At 41.5% G+C, this 13535-nt stretch overlaps 1 pseudogene; it reads right to left on the bottom strand.

Moving 5' to 3' along the window:
• Nucleotides 1–7300: 7300 nt before the first annotated feature.
• Nucleotides 7301–8185, bottom strand: LOC116538797 (annotated as a pseudogene).
• Nucleotides 8186–13535: the final 5350 nt, after the last annotated feature.

Below are 13535 nucleotides of genomic sequence, written 5' to 3'. Positions count from 1 at the left end.
TTTTTTTTTTTTTTTTTTTTTTGAGATGGAGTTTCTCTCTTGTCGCCTAGGCTGCAGTATAGTGGCGTGATCTCGGCTCACTGCAACCTGTCTCCCAAGTTCAAGCGATTCTCCTGCCTCAGCCTCCTGAGTAGCTGCAACTACAGGCATCTGCCACCACACCCACCTAACTTTTTGTATTTTTAGTAGAGATAGGGTTTCACCATGGTGGTCAGGCTGGTCTGGAACTCCTGACCACAGGTGATCCTCCCACCTCAGCCTCCCAAAGTGCTGGGATTACAGGTGTGAGCCACCGTGCCCTGCCATCTTTCAGCTTTGAAAGATAAAGAGGCCAGGCCATAGGAAGGGTAAGTCAGTTCATTCTGCCATCCTCCTGGAATGCTGACAAAGTATTGTTAGTAGGGTAAGTTGAAAACCTCAAATATAGTGGTGATTGATCTCAATCAATTTTTGGTGTTTTCTTAGATGCTTGATAATTATACTAATGGAGGATAATAGCACATTCACTCATTAAAAATATTATTTATACGACACTTTTTCTATGCCAGGCACTGTACTAACCACTGAAGAGAAAATAGTTCTCACCATTCTGGTCTATTTGATTGTTCCCAGGCTTCACTCCTTATGAAAATACTCAGTTGTAGTTTTCAGAACAAACCGTTTACAACTGAGCTTGTTCTGTTACTTAAAAACTGGTATAGAGATGCTGATCTAGAGGAATAGCTGCATTCAAGACCCTTCCTCCTCTTTGCCACCCCCTTCTCTCCCCTTATGGGTCCAGGAATATAGCACTTCACTGAGTATGCAAAATAAAGCTAAGGTTTTCCTGTTTGGAGTACTGAATCTAGGGTTCATAATATAATTTTTTTTTTATCTTGAAGAAGAGTTTAAGGCATAATCCGTTCTCCTTAGCAGTCAAAACAAAATTAAAATCACCCCATGGAGTTAACAAAGTTCATACTAATATTATTATAGAATGTAAAATTTGTATTAGTCACATTACTGTTCTCACTTGTGGCCTATGATATATGTAAATAATAATAATAAAAAAAAGAAAAACAGATTCTACTGCTTAAAGCAAAGGAATAGTAACAAATCAAAGCAAGGCATATCCAGAAAATCCAATTTGCGAATTCCTAGGCTCCACAACTAACACTGAGCCAAAGAGGTCAACGTCATAACAGAGGTAGCCACATTGATCTCTGGGAAGGATCCATGGGTGTGGGTGCCAGGAAAAGAGGGCCTGAGGTTAGACATAACAGCAGTTATAATCCTTTATCGAAGCAAACAGAATCCAGGTCCGCTTTTCCAACCTCAACGTATCAACTTAAGTCAGATTTGTCCTGTCATTTTTTTCTCAAGAACATTGTCTAGGATGGTGGCTTGTTTATTTATGTCTTAGATTTGTGGGTTGACTTTCCTCCAGAAGGCCTCTCTGCTAAAATTTAAACGTGGTTTTTAAATCTCTTCTCCCTGTCATTGTCACCCAGCTCAAAAGAGAGAGAGTCAGAGAGCCGTGTGGTCCTGCTGTGCAATAATAATTGAGTGTTTGCAAACAAACCCATTTGACACATGCATTTATCCTTACATATTAAAACATCTTTATTTTGCGGGGGGAGAGTAAAGGTTGACAACAATTTTCTGTTAGACATAATGTGCTCTTATTCTGTATTGTCTTTTTTCTGTTTGCTCCCTGCTCAGCCTGGGGATAGATTATTTTTCTTTCTTGTCACCTGTGTTCCTTCCTGAGCCTTTCCAGCTTCTCACCTGGGCTGCTTTCATTTCTTTAAACAACTCATAAAGTTAACCTTCTCTGGTCACAATTTTGAAGTCACAATCTCAATGTTTTTGTCGGCTCAATAAGCTCTCTTCATTTACATAATAAAATAAAGAGGATTAACAGACACTGAGAAGACAGTGCTGTATCTTGGCAAGACAGATCGGGCTTTTCTCAAAGGTATCAAGAAATTCAGAAAAGAAAAGACACTACAGAACTGGCCTTGTGACCAGAGAAGGTTATTTTTTTTTTCAAATTCTGTTTTTTTTTAGTATTGATAATAGGACGGCTAAGGGTATTCTACTTATGTGTGTGTGTCTATGCGTGGTTGTGAGCCCAGGGAAAGCCAGCAGTAAGGGGCCCTATATGGCGGGGACAGGATTCTTTCCTACCCTGTATAAATTGCAGCCAATAGGACTCTTCCTTTATGACAATTTCCTACTCCTCTTTAAAGAGGTCAGACTTAGACTTCAGAATGTTCTGTTGTTGGGTCACCCAGCCACAGATTAAACAGTACAGTATGTGTGCTCATGATTGGGAAAGAATTGGTCACTACACTGCCTGATGATGAGCTCCTCCTGTCATTACTAGTGCAGCATGAGATTCTAAGGGTGATGGGAAACTCCAGCATGGAGACACCTGCCTTGTGAAAATGTCACATCTTACTCAGCCTAGATTGGAAGGCTGGGCCATCCAGGCTCAGCAAGCCTATCTGCACAGAGCCTTTCAAATTCAGGCTGAATCTGAAAGTGGGCAAAATTGGCAGAAGATAGAACAAATAGAGTCACCAGAAGCTGATTCATTTTTTTTTTCTGAGTCAGAGTTTTGTTCTTGTTGCCCAGACTGGAGTGCCAAGGCACGATCTAACCTCCGCCTGCCGAGTTCAAGCATTTTTCTGCCTCAGCCTCCAGAGCACCTGAGATAACTGGCATGCACCACCACGCCTGGCTAATTTTGTATTTTTAGTAGAGACAGGGTTTCTCTATGTTGGTCAGACTGGTCTCAAACTCCCGACCTCAGGTGATCCTCCCGCCTCGGCCTCCCAAAGTGATGGGGTTACAGGCGTAAGCCACCACACCTGGTGAGGATTCTTCAATGAAAGAGTTATTGGACCTCTGGAATATGTTTTGTTTTCATATCCCTAGGGCCTAGCATAATGCCTGCATGTAATACATACTTAAGAAATGTTGTCTGAATGATTAAATGAATTTGAATGGATGTATTAAATGGCATTCTCAGTGAAGACAGGTGGCTTGAATGCCTCATTGTACAAAGATGGAATCTGAAGTCCGTCGGATCAAGAGAGAATCCGAAGTCTCACTTATCCATCCATCCATTTGACAAATGTTACTGAGCATCTCCTATGTGTTCCTTAGCACTCTCTCTGAAATTATCTGGTTCATTTAGACTTCTTACCCCTACCTAGCTGGGCCCTAGAATGTAAGTTCCTTGAGGGCAGTGAGCTTCCTGTCCTTATTGTTATATCTTTAGCGCATAGAGCAGAGTTTTAGGAACAGGGAGAAGTCCTCAAAAGGTGACAGACTAAATTTTCTGCCAGCTAGTATTGTCTTATTTGTAAATGGCTCCAAATTTTTCCTTGTATTAAAACCCACTGGTGGCTGGGGGATGTGGCTCTTGTGTTGGGCTTGAGATCTTCCCCTGTCAAGGGTCACTTGCTCACCTACTGATCAACCTCTGCTGTTACCCCAGACCATGTCCCTGCATCTTTCCCTAGTTCATTTGGTTACAGCTGATATACAAACTCCAGAGTTTTTCCATATTTTCTGAAAGTTCAGTTTTTTAAGAATAGTGTTTGCTATTCCTTTGTTTTGGTCATTTCTATTCTCTTTTTTTTTTTTTTGAGACGGAGTTTCGCTCTTGTTACCCAGGCTGGAGTGCAATGGCACGATCTCGGCTCACCGCAACCTCCGCCTCCTGGGTTCAGGCAATTCTCCTGCCTCAGCCTCCTGAGTAGCTGGGACTACAGGCATGCGCCACCATGCCCAGCTGATTTTTTTTTGTATTTTTAGTAGAGACGGGGTTTCACCATGTTGACCAGGATGGTCTCGATCTCTTGACCTTGTGATCCACCCGCCTCGGCCTCCCAAAGTGCTGGGATTACAGGCTTGAGCCACCGCGCCCGGCCCGGTCATTTCTATTCTCAATGTATTTCATAAAATCCAAAGAATGCTGGAGGTTAGAAGTTCAACTTTCTTCTGGCAGGAAAATATTTAATGCCTTTGGCAAAATTGTTTTCTCTGTGCTGCTGGGATAGGATGGGTCTCATAAACCTCTCAGACTTCAGGCTAGAAAAGAGTAAGTCCTAGACTAAAGACAGCCTGCAAGAATTTCCCCAGCTTCCTGGAGCATCCTTTATTCTGTGTTTGCTTCTTGAGTCCCTATTCTGAAACCTACTTTCTGCTACAGAGGAGAAGAAGCCAAGAGGAAGAAAGATATTTGCATAGAACTCCACAGTTTACAAAGCTTTTTCATATGTTATCTTTTAAAAATCCTTGCCATTAAACTGTGAAATGTGTGCTATCTGTGTTTAGAGATGAGGAAATCGAGGTTTAGAGAGGTTAAATAACACGCTAACAAGGAACCGAAGTGTTGTTCCAACCCAAATCTCCCAAATATGAACCTTACATGTTTTTCCACTCCCAAACCATGTCACAAATGAGCCTCTGAAGTTTGCTGGGTTTTTGTTTCCCGGTTGCTTCTCTGTGGATGCTGTGGTTCCCCAAACTTGCCCTCTCCACTATGTGTTTGCTGTCACTTATATTCATCCCTATTCACATCTGAGCTCATACAAGACAGTGGAAGACAGTGGTAAGAGTGGGATCTGAAGTCACACTGTCTGAGTCTAAATCCTGGTTCTGCCGTTTACTCTATGTCAGACCTTGGATGGTTGTTTAACCTCTCAGTTCTTATTTATCTTATCTGTATGATGGGATAATTACAACGCTTATCTTCAAAGGCTGGCAAAGAAAGAATGTAAATATCTAAGTCCTTAAAGAATATTCGGTTTGTTGTGATTCCCTCCCAATTTAGCACATTACCCATCTCCCCTTTTACCCCAAAATCACCTATTGATCATCCTGGGGATTCCAACCATCCACCCCTCCCCAGAGAGAGGAAAATGAAAGGAAGAAAAAAAGAGAGGAGAAAAAAGTAAAATCATGGGGCAAATGAAGAAAAGTGTCAGATATAGAGAAAATATAAGACAGCCAGCTGAAAGGAAAGAAGAAGGAATATTAAAATAAATGTACAAATGTTGTTCTGTGGAAGGTTGGGGAGAAGAGAAGAGAGAAATAGCTAAAAATGGCACTGCCTGTCCTGGCAGACATGTCCTGGCTCAGAAGGATCTGCTCGGAATCCAGGAAACCGGCAGAGGAGCGTGGAACCCAACTCAGCAACTCTGCGGGAGGAGAGGAAACGATGAGAAGAGCTGGCTTGGGAAGAAAGGAGGAAGGATGACAGGAATTGTCTCTGTATAAATCCAAGTGGCAGTTGGGATGTATTTATGTTTTAAGAAATTATTGTTTTTTTTTTTAAAAAAAGGACAACAAGCTTTTTATACACTTTTTGCTTAGCAACAAGAGCCACCAAAGGCATGTGTTCAGTCAAGATGTCAGTTGCTCAGCTCATTAAAATATTAAGTGAAACACTGATGACAATTACATAGCACTGAGCCTTTTTGTCTGCCAAAGTGTGCCTTTCAATGCAAAACAAAGTGGGTCAAAAGTTTGTTTTGTTATTTTATCATTTCTTTTTATCTTAAGACTTTTGATGTTTTCTTTTCAGTAGGTAAAATGGTTGCTAAGTTTGGCAGGGATGATTTGAGGACAGGGAACTTCAATAACTCAGACATCGATTTCTGGATGGCCAAGGAAAAGAAAGACTCCCCTGAATTTCTTTCTGTCATAGAAATTCACTCACTCAACAAATATTTTCTAAGCTTCTACTATGTGCTAGCCCTTTTGATAGATGTCGGGAATAAAGTTGTGAACAAGACAAATACTGATCATGTTCTTATGATGAGATTCTTGGCCCCTACTCAAGTCTGTTTACCTGGACAACATCTCCTGTTCAAAATCTCTCTTCCAATCACAGTAAAGGTACACCTCCTAAGACTTCCTCTGCCAGGCTCTGCTATGAGAAATGAACATTGATTACCAGTGGATGTTGATAGATTATGAGGTGTTCATGGCAAAGAACACCTATGTAAGTAATCTCCCTGTGGGTCCTTGTACCTGGAATATATAAAAGTATACACCTGGAAATATAAACCCTAACCTACAGGACCAAATTCCTGTTTGTGGGATTTCAAGTGGACACACGCTTTTATTTACGTGGCCCTCCCAGGGGATTCCTATATTTTGATGGTTATAATGCAAGTTGAGCGAGCATTTATTGAATGTTCACCAAATACCAAGGATTGTGCTAAGCATTTTAAATGAATAAACTCATTTAATCTTTAAATCATATAAGGTTTGACGACCTGTAATGGATCTGAGATTTTGCTCTATTTCCAAGCTTCTGGATGCTGGCAGAAGACATTAGACTCCTGGGTCAGAGGCGAAGACATTATTACTCATGGCTCAGCATGAGTATCAGTCCATTTGTACAGGTTCCTCTGGCCTGGAGTTTCAAGGAGTACCAGCAAATGGTGAACTGTGCTCTAGGAGAACTCTAAGCTTAAAAACCCTGAATCTTTTATAATGGGCAGAAAGCATGCCTGCCCTTTGCTCTGGAGGGAGACATCATTTCTATATTTCAAGATAGAAATGTACAAAATCCTTGAGAAGATAGTTTGGAACAAAGAGGCCTCAGTGTCTCACAAACAAGTAGATATTTGAGAGCCTTATGGAAAATGATCTCTCTGAATAGATACTGTGAATACTCCCTTTAGAGACACAGTCTCACTCTGTTGCCCAGGCTGGAGTGCAGTGGCACGATCTCAGCTTACTGCAACCTCCACCTACTGGGTTCAAGTGAGTCTCATGCCTCAGCCTCCCCAGTAGCTGGGATTACAGGCATATGCCATGATGCCTGGCTAATTTTTTTTTTTTTTTTTTTTTTGAGACGGAGTTTCGCTCTTGTCACCCAGGCTGGAGTGCAATGGCGCGATCTCCGCTCACCGCAACCTCCACCTCCTGGGTTCAGGCAATTCTCCTGCCTCAGCCTCCTGAGTAGCTGGGATTACAGGCACGCGCCACCATGCCCAGCTAATGTTTTGTATTTTTAGTAGAGACGGGGTTTCACCATGTTGACCAGGATGGTCTCGATCTCTTGACCTCGTGATCCACCCACCTCGGCCTCCCAAAGTGCTGGGATTACAGGCGTGAGCCACCGCGCCCGGCCCTGGCTAATTTTTATATTGTTAGAAGAGACAGGGTTTCACCATGTTGACCAGGCTGGTCTAGAACTCCTAACCTCAGGTGATTCACCTGCTTTGGCCTCTCAAAGTGCTGGGATTACAGGTGTGAGCCCCTGTACTGGGCCTATTGCTTTTTTTTCCCCCCAAATTAATAGGTCTTTTATTGCATCATTTAAATATCACAAGTAGGTCTTAGCTATGATAGGCATCTTGTTTCTGTAGCTGGACAACTCTAAGGTCTTACTCATCAGCCTGCTGAACAGTTCCTTTTTCAGGGACATAGATACCATCCAAAAATTTCTGGATATCCTTGTTTTTAACTGTTGTAGCATGCTGAATCAAAGCCACTGAATTTGAAGCAAGCTCAATGTCATTTCCTTCAAGGATTAATTCATCTTCCAGCTGGGCGTGGTGGCTCACGGCTGTAATCCAAGCACTTTGGAGGCCAAGGTGGGCGGATCACCTGAGGTCGGGAGTTTAAGACCAGCCTGACCAACATGGTGAAACCCCGTCTTAAAAAATAATAAAAATAAATAAAAAACAATAGATACTTCCAAGAAAAAAGGATTAATTCATCTTTCTGGGCTTGAGATACTGAACAAGTAACACCTGGTCTCATTCGAACCCTGCAGATGTATTTTTCACCCAAGAAATTTCAGATTTCAGCAAAAGCCCCATTCTCCTGGATAACGACGTTGATGGGGAAGTGAGCAGACACAGACCTCATCTTGTAACGGAAGCCCAGCGTAACACCCTTGATCATGTTCTGTACACGACTACAAATAGTCCGAATGGTAGCCAGTTCCTTTCTGTTACCCCATCATCTGTCAACCCGGCGCCTCTTTTTTTTCTTTCCAAGAAGACTGAGTTCTACATTGATGTGACTGAAGTCCCTCTGCAGGGCTCCTCTGGGGATAACTGTGCGTCCCTTCAGAGTAATGTCGACATTTTCTGGAATGTTGACAGTCTGATTGCTGAGAATGGTCTTCATTCTCGCAGTAAACGCTGTAAAGAAGCCCTATTGCTTTTTTTAATGAGTAAACTGAAACTTGGAGAGGTTAAATAACTTGTCAGAAAATTAATAAATGTGCAATTAGAATTCAAACTGAATCTAAGCAATCTGGCACCATGTGGTAAGTATGCACTGATACTTGGTGCTTTAGCTTAGATCACCTGAAAGCTGAATCTGAGACAAGAACTTGCATGTGGGTAGTATTGTTTAGGAGGTACTTGGGTAGCCAGTAAGGGCTTCACCTGTCTGAATGGCATTCCGTCACTTACTTATTAATTTCCATGTTCTAAACCTTTATGTAGATGAACTGAATCTGATACAGGCACAGGCTTAAGAGTTTTGTGTTACAAAAAGGTTGACCACTACTACTGCACAATTCTGTATACAGTTATTTTATATTTTAGTATGGTTTTATAGCTTTCATTTTCTTTTTTTTTTTTTTTTTTGAGACGGAGTTTCACTCATGTTACCCAGGCTGGAATGCAATGGCGCGATCTCGGCTCACCGCAACCTCCGCCTCCTGGGTTCAGGCAATTCTCCTGCCTCAGCCTCCTGAGTAGCTGGGATTACAGGCATGCACCACCATGCCCAGCTAATTTTTTGTATTTTTAGTAGAGACGGGGTTTCACCATGTTGACCAGGATGGTCTCGATCTCTTGACCTCGTGATCCACCCGCCTCGGCCTCCCAAAGTGCTGGGATTACAGGCTTGAGCCACCGCGCCCGGCCCCCTATAGCTTTCATTTTCTTTTTTTTCTTTCTCTCTCTCTTACAGCTTTAATTTTCTTTCTTTCTTCTTTTTTTTAAATTTTTTGATGGAGTTTTGATCTTGTTGTCCAGGCTGGAGTGCAGTGGTGAGATGTAGGGTCACTGCAATCTCCACCTCCTGGTTTCAAGTGGTTCTCCTGCCTCAGCCTCCGGAGTAGCTGGGGTTACAGGTGCATGCCACCACGCCTGGCTAATTTTTTTGTATTTTTAGTAGATACAGGGTTTCGTCATCTTGGCCAGGCTGGTCTCAAACTCCTGACCTCAGGTGATCCACCCGCCTCAACCTCCCAAAGTGCAGGGATTACAGTCATGAGCCACTACCCCTGGCCTATAGCTTTCATTTTCAAAACTTCCTTCAATTATCCAATCTGCACTTACTCAACTTTTTGGTAAAGCATACAAGAAGTGCAAAAATGATATATTCATTTCCCTGAGGAAAACTTTGGCCATAATTACACATTTGTTTAACCAAGTCAATGACACTGAGACTGAGTTGAAAAACTGCTGATTTTGTTAATTTTTACTAGAACTATAACGTATGATAGGCTCAGTATATACTGTTACAATTCTGCTTATTTACATGTTAGAATGCTGAGCAGTTTTTAGATTACTGTGTCCTCACAAAGAGTGACATGGATTTTTTTTTTCCTTTTTTTAAAATCAGTTTTTTATTATAATTTTTATTGAGATAATTTTGATATGCAGTTGTACAAAACAAAAAGGTCCCTTGTACCCTTTGCCCAGTATCCTCCAATGCTACCTACCATTTTGCTAAACTATGGTGTATTGCAACTAAGATTCTGACATCAATACCATCCATTGATATTACTCACATTTCCATAGTTTTACTTTATTTGTTTGTGTGTGTATTAAGCTCTATATGATTTTATCACCCATGTAGATTAGTGTATCAACGAATATGATCAAGATATTGAACAGTTTTTGCCCTTTTATAACCACATCCACTTTCCTCCCAACTCCCCATCCCAATGCGACCCGTGGCAATCACCAATCTGCTGTCTAAATTTGTCATTTTATATAAATGGAATCATATGGCACATAACCTTTTGGAATGGGCTTCCCTTTTCACCCAGCAAAATTCCCTGTACGTACATCCAACTTGTGTGTATCAATTGTTTGCTTTTTTTGATTATAGAGTAGTATTTCATGGTATGTATGTATCACAGCTTATTTAATCATTCACCTGTTGAATGATTAAATAAACATTGATACTTATTACTTTTTTTGCTATTACAAATACAGCCACTATGAGCATTCATGTTTTTGTGTGAATGTGTTTTCTTTTTTCTGGCATAAACGTCCAGGAGTACAATCGTTGGGTTAGATTTTAGTTGCATATTTTCATCAATGCTTACATGTACTGTGAATATAGGAATATGTGTGAGAAATACCATAAAATTTTATCCCAAGTAAATTTTTAAAATATAATTTCAACTTTTATTTTGTTACATGAGTTTATTGCATGACACGGAGGTTTGACTCTATCACCTAGGATCACTGACTTCTACTCTTACTACGTCTACTACCTATTGGGTACTGACCATAGTACTTAGCATGGTACCCAATAGGTATTTTTTCAGTCCCTGTCCCCCTTCCTCTCTCCTGCTTCTAGTAGTCCCCCGTGTCTATTGTTCTCATCTTTTTTTTTTTTTTTTTTTGAGACAGAGTCTCACTCCTTCACCCAGGCTGGAGTGCAATGGTGTGACCTTGGCTCACCGCAATCTCTGCTTCCTGGGTTTAAGTGATTCTCCTGCCTCAGCCTCCTAAGTAAATAGCATTACAGGTGCACGCTACCACACCCAGGTAATTTTTGTCTTTTTAGTAAAGACAGGGTTTCACAATGTTGGTCAGGCTGGTCTCAAACTCCTGACCTCATGGTCTGCCTGCCGTGGCCACCGTGTTCGGCATTTTTTTTTTTTTTTTTTTTTGAGATGGATTTTCACTCTTGTTGCCCAGGCTGGAGTGCAATGGTAAGATCTTGGCTCACTGCAACCTCTGCCTCCTGGGTTCAAGTGATTCTCCTGCCTTAGACTCCAGAGTAGCTGGGATTACAGGCACATGCCACCATGCCTGGCTAATTTTTGTATTTTTAGTAGAGATGGGGTTTCACCATGCTTGCCAGGCTGCTCTTGAACTCCTGACCTCACATGATCTGTCTACCTCGGCCTCCCAAAGTGCTGGGATTACAGGCGTGAGCCACTGAGCCTGGCCCTGTTGTTCTCATCTTTATGTTCATGTGTACCCAATGTTTAGTTCCTTCTTGTGGGAACATGATGCAGTGTTTGGTTTTCTGTTCCTTTGCTAATTTGCTTAACATAATGGCCTGCAGTTACATCCATGTTGCTGCAAAGGACAAGATTTTGTTCTTTTTATGGCTGCATAGTATTCCATGGTGTATATGTACTATATATTTTTTTATCCAATCCATTGTTGATGGGTATCTATGTTGATTCCATGTCTTTTCTGTTGTGAATAGTCCTGTATTAATGTATGAGTGCATGTGTTTTTTTGGTAGAATGATTTATTTTTCTTTGGGCATATAATCCTGTTGCTGTGTTGAGTAGTGGTTCTGTTTTAAACTCATTGAGAAATAAAACTGCTTTCCACAGTGGCTGAATGCTTACATTCCTACCAATAGCATATAAGTGCTCCTTTTTCTCCACAGCCTCACCAGCATCTGTTATTTTTTTGCTTTTAAATCATAGCCATTCTGTCATGGGTGAGGTATCTCATTGTGGTTTTGATTTGCATTTCTCTGATGATTAGTAATTTTGAACATTTTTTCATATGTTTGTTGGCTGCTGGGATGTCTTCTGAAAAATTTCTATATATATCTTTTTTTTTTTTTTTGAGATGGAGTTTCATTCTTGTTGCCGAGGCTGGAGTGCAATGGCGCCATCTAGGCTCACTGCAAGCTCCGCGTCCTGGATTCAAGTGATTCCCCTGCCTTAGCCTCCAGAGTAGATGGGATTATAGACACGTGCCACCAGGCCTGGCTAATTATTTTGGATTTTTAGTAGAGACGGGGTTTCACCATGTTGGCCAGGCTGGTCTCAAACTCCTAACCTCAGGGGATCCACCCGCCTTGGCCTCCCAAAATGCTGGAATTACAGGCGTGAGCCACTATGCCTGGCCCTGTTTATATCTTTTGCCTACTTTTTAATGGTGTTACGTGGTTTTTGCTTGTTGAGTTGTTTAAGTTCCTTATAGATTCTGCATACTAAACCTTTGTTGGATGCATAGTTTGCAAATATTTTCTCTCATTCTGTAGGTTGCCTGTTTACTCCGTTACCTTTGCTGTGATACATATATGTATATGGCAAATCTAAATAGCATAATCCAATCAGTTGTTATACTAAGATACTTTATGTTTTGTTCTCCAACTCCAAATTGGCTTCTTAGCCAAGTGGAAATGCTATGAAAGGTAGAATATAAGAAGACAAAGAGCAGTGAACTCCCCTGGATCTGACTTGTCAATACTGAGTTGTGTAAGCTTAAACCAGATGCTTACTTTTAGTTGCAGTTTCCCGGTCTCTTAATAGGGCTGAAAGCATGATATATATATTTCTTCTACTAGTGCTAATTGAAATATGATTCTGATCTAGTGAATGCTATTGAAAAGCCAGTACTTAGAACCAAGGTGTACACTCTTTATGTTTGTATTTATTTTAGTCAGGCTGTCCTGGGTTTGCATCCTAACTCTGCTGGTTGTGTGACTTTGGGGTAAGTTGCTTAATCTCTTTGAGGTTCTATAAAATTGATGACAACACTCTCTTTTCCATAAGTATTTCCACACACTCAAGTCTCTCTCTGTTTTTTTTTTTTTTTTTTTTTTTGAGATGGAGTCTCACTCTGTCGTCCAGGCTGGGATACAGTGGCACAATCTCAGCTCACTGCAACCTCTGCCTCCCAGGTTCAAGTGATTCTCCTGCCTCAGCAGATTATAGGAGCCTGCTACCACAACCAGCTAATTTTTGTATTTTTAGTAGAGATGAGGTTTCATGGTGTTGACCAGGCTGGACTTGAATTCCTGATCTCATGGTCCTCTTGCCTGGACCTCCCAAAGTGCTGGAATTACAAGCACGAGCCACCATGCTAGGCCAACAACCCTGCTTTGACCTCACATTCCTGTTGTTATCACCATTTCTCTATCTCTCTCTTTTTTTTTTTTTTTTTTTTTTTGAGTTGGTGTCTCACTCTTTCACCCAGGCTGGAATGAGTGGTGTGATCTTGGCTCACTGCAACCTCTGCCCCCTTGGGTTTAAGCAATTCTCCTGCCTCAGCCTCCCAAGTAGCTGGGATTCCAGGCACCTGCCACCACACCCAGCTAATTTTTGTATTTTTAGTAGAGACGGGGTTTCACCATGTTGGCCAGGCTGGTCTCGAGCTCCCGACCTCAGGTGATACACCCATGTCAGCCTCCCAAAGTGCTGGTAATAGGCGTGAACTACTGTGCCCAGCCAACAATCTTTCCTGCTTTCCTTTCACAGCAAACTTCCTGAGAACTGTTTGCACTATTGTCTCTACTTTGCCATCTTCCTTTGACCCTATAGCAATGATTTCTACTCTTATTACTTT

The sequence above is a fragment of the Sapajus apella genome, unplaced genomic scaffold, assembly GCF_009761245.1.
Source record: "Sapajus apella isolate SASKATOON/1434 unplaced genomic scaffold, GSC_monkey_1.0 scaffold122, whole genome shotgun sequence".
NCBI lineage: Eukaryota > Metazoa > Chordata > Mammalia > Primates > Cebidae > Sapajus > Sapajus apella.
This window is presented reverse-complemented; position numbering and strand designations above follow the sequence as displayed.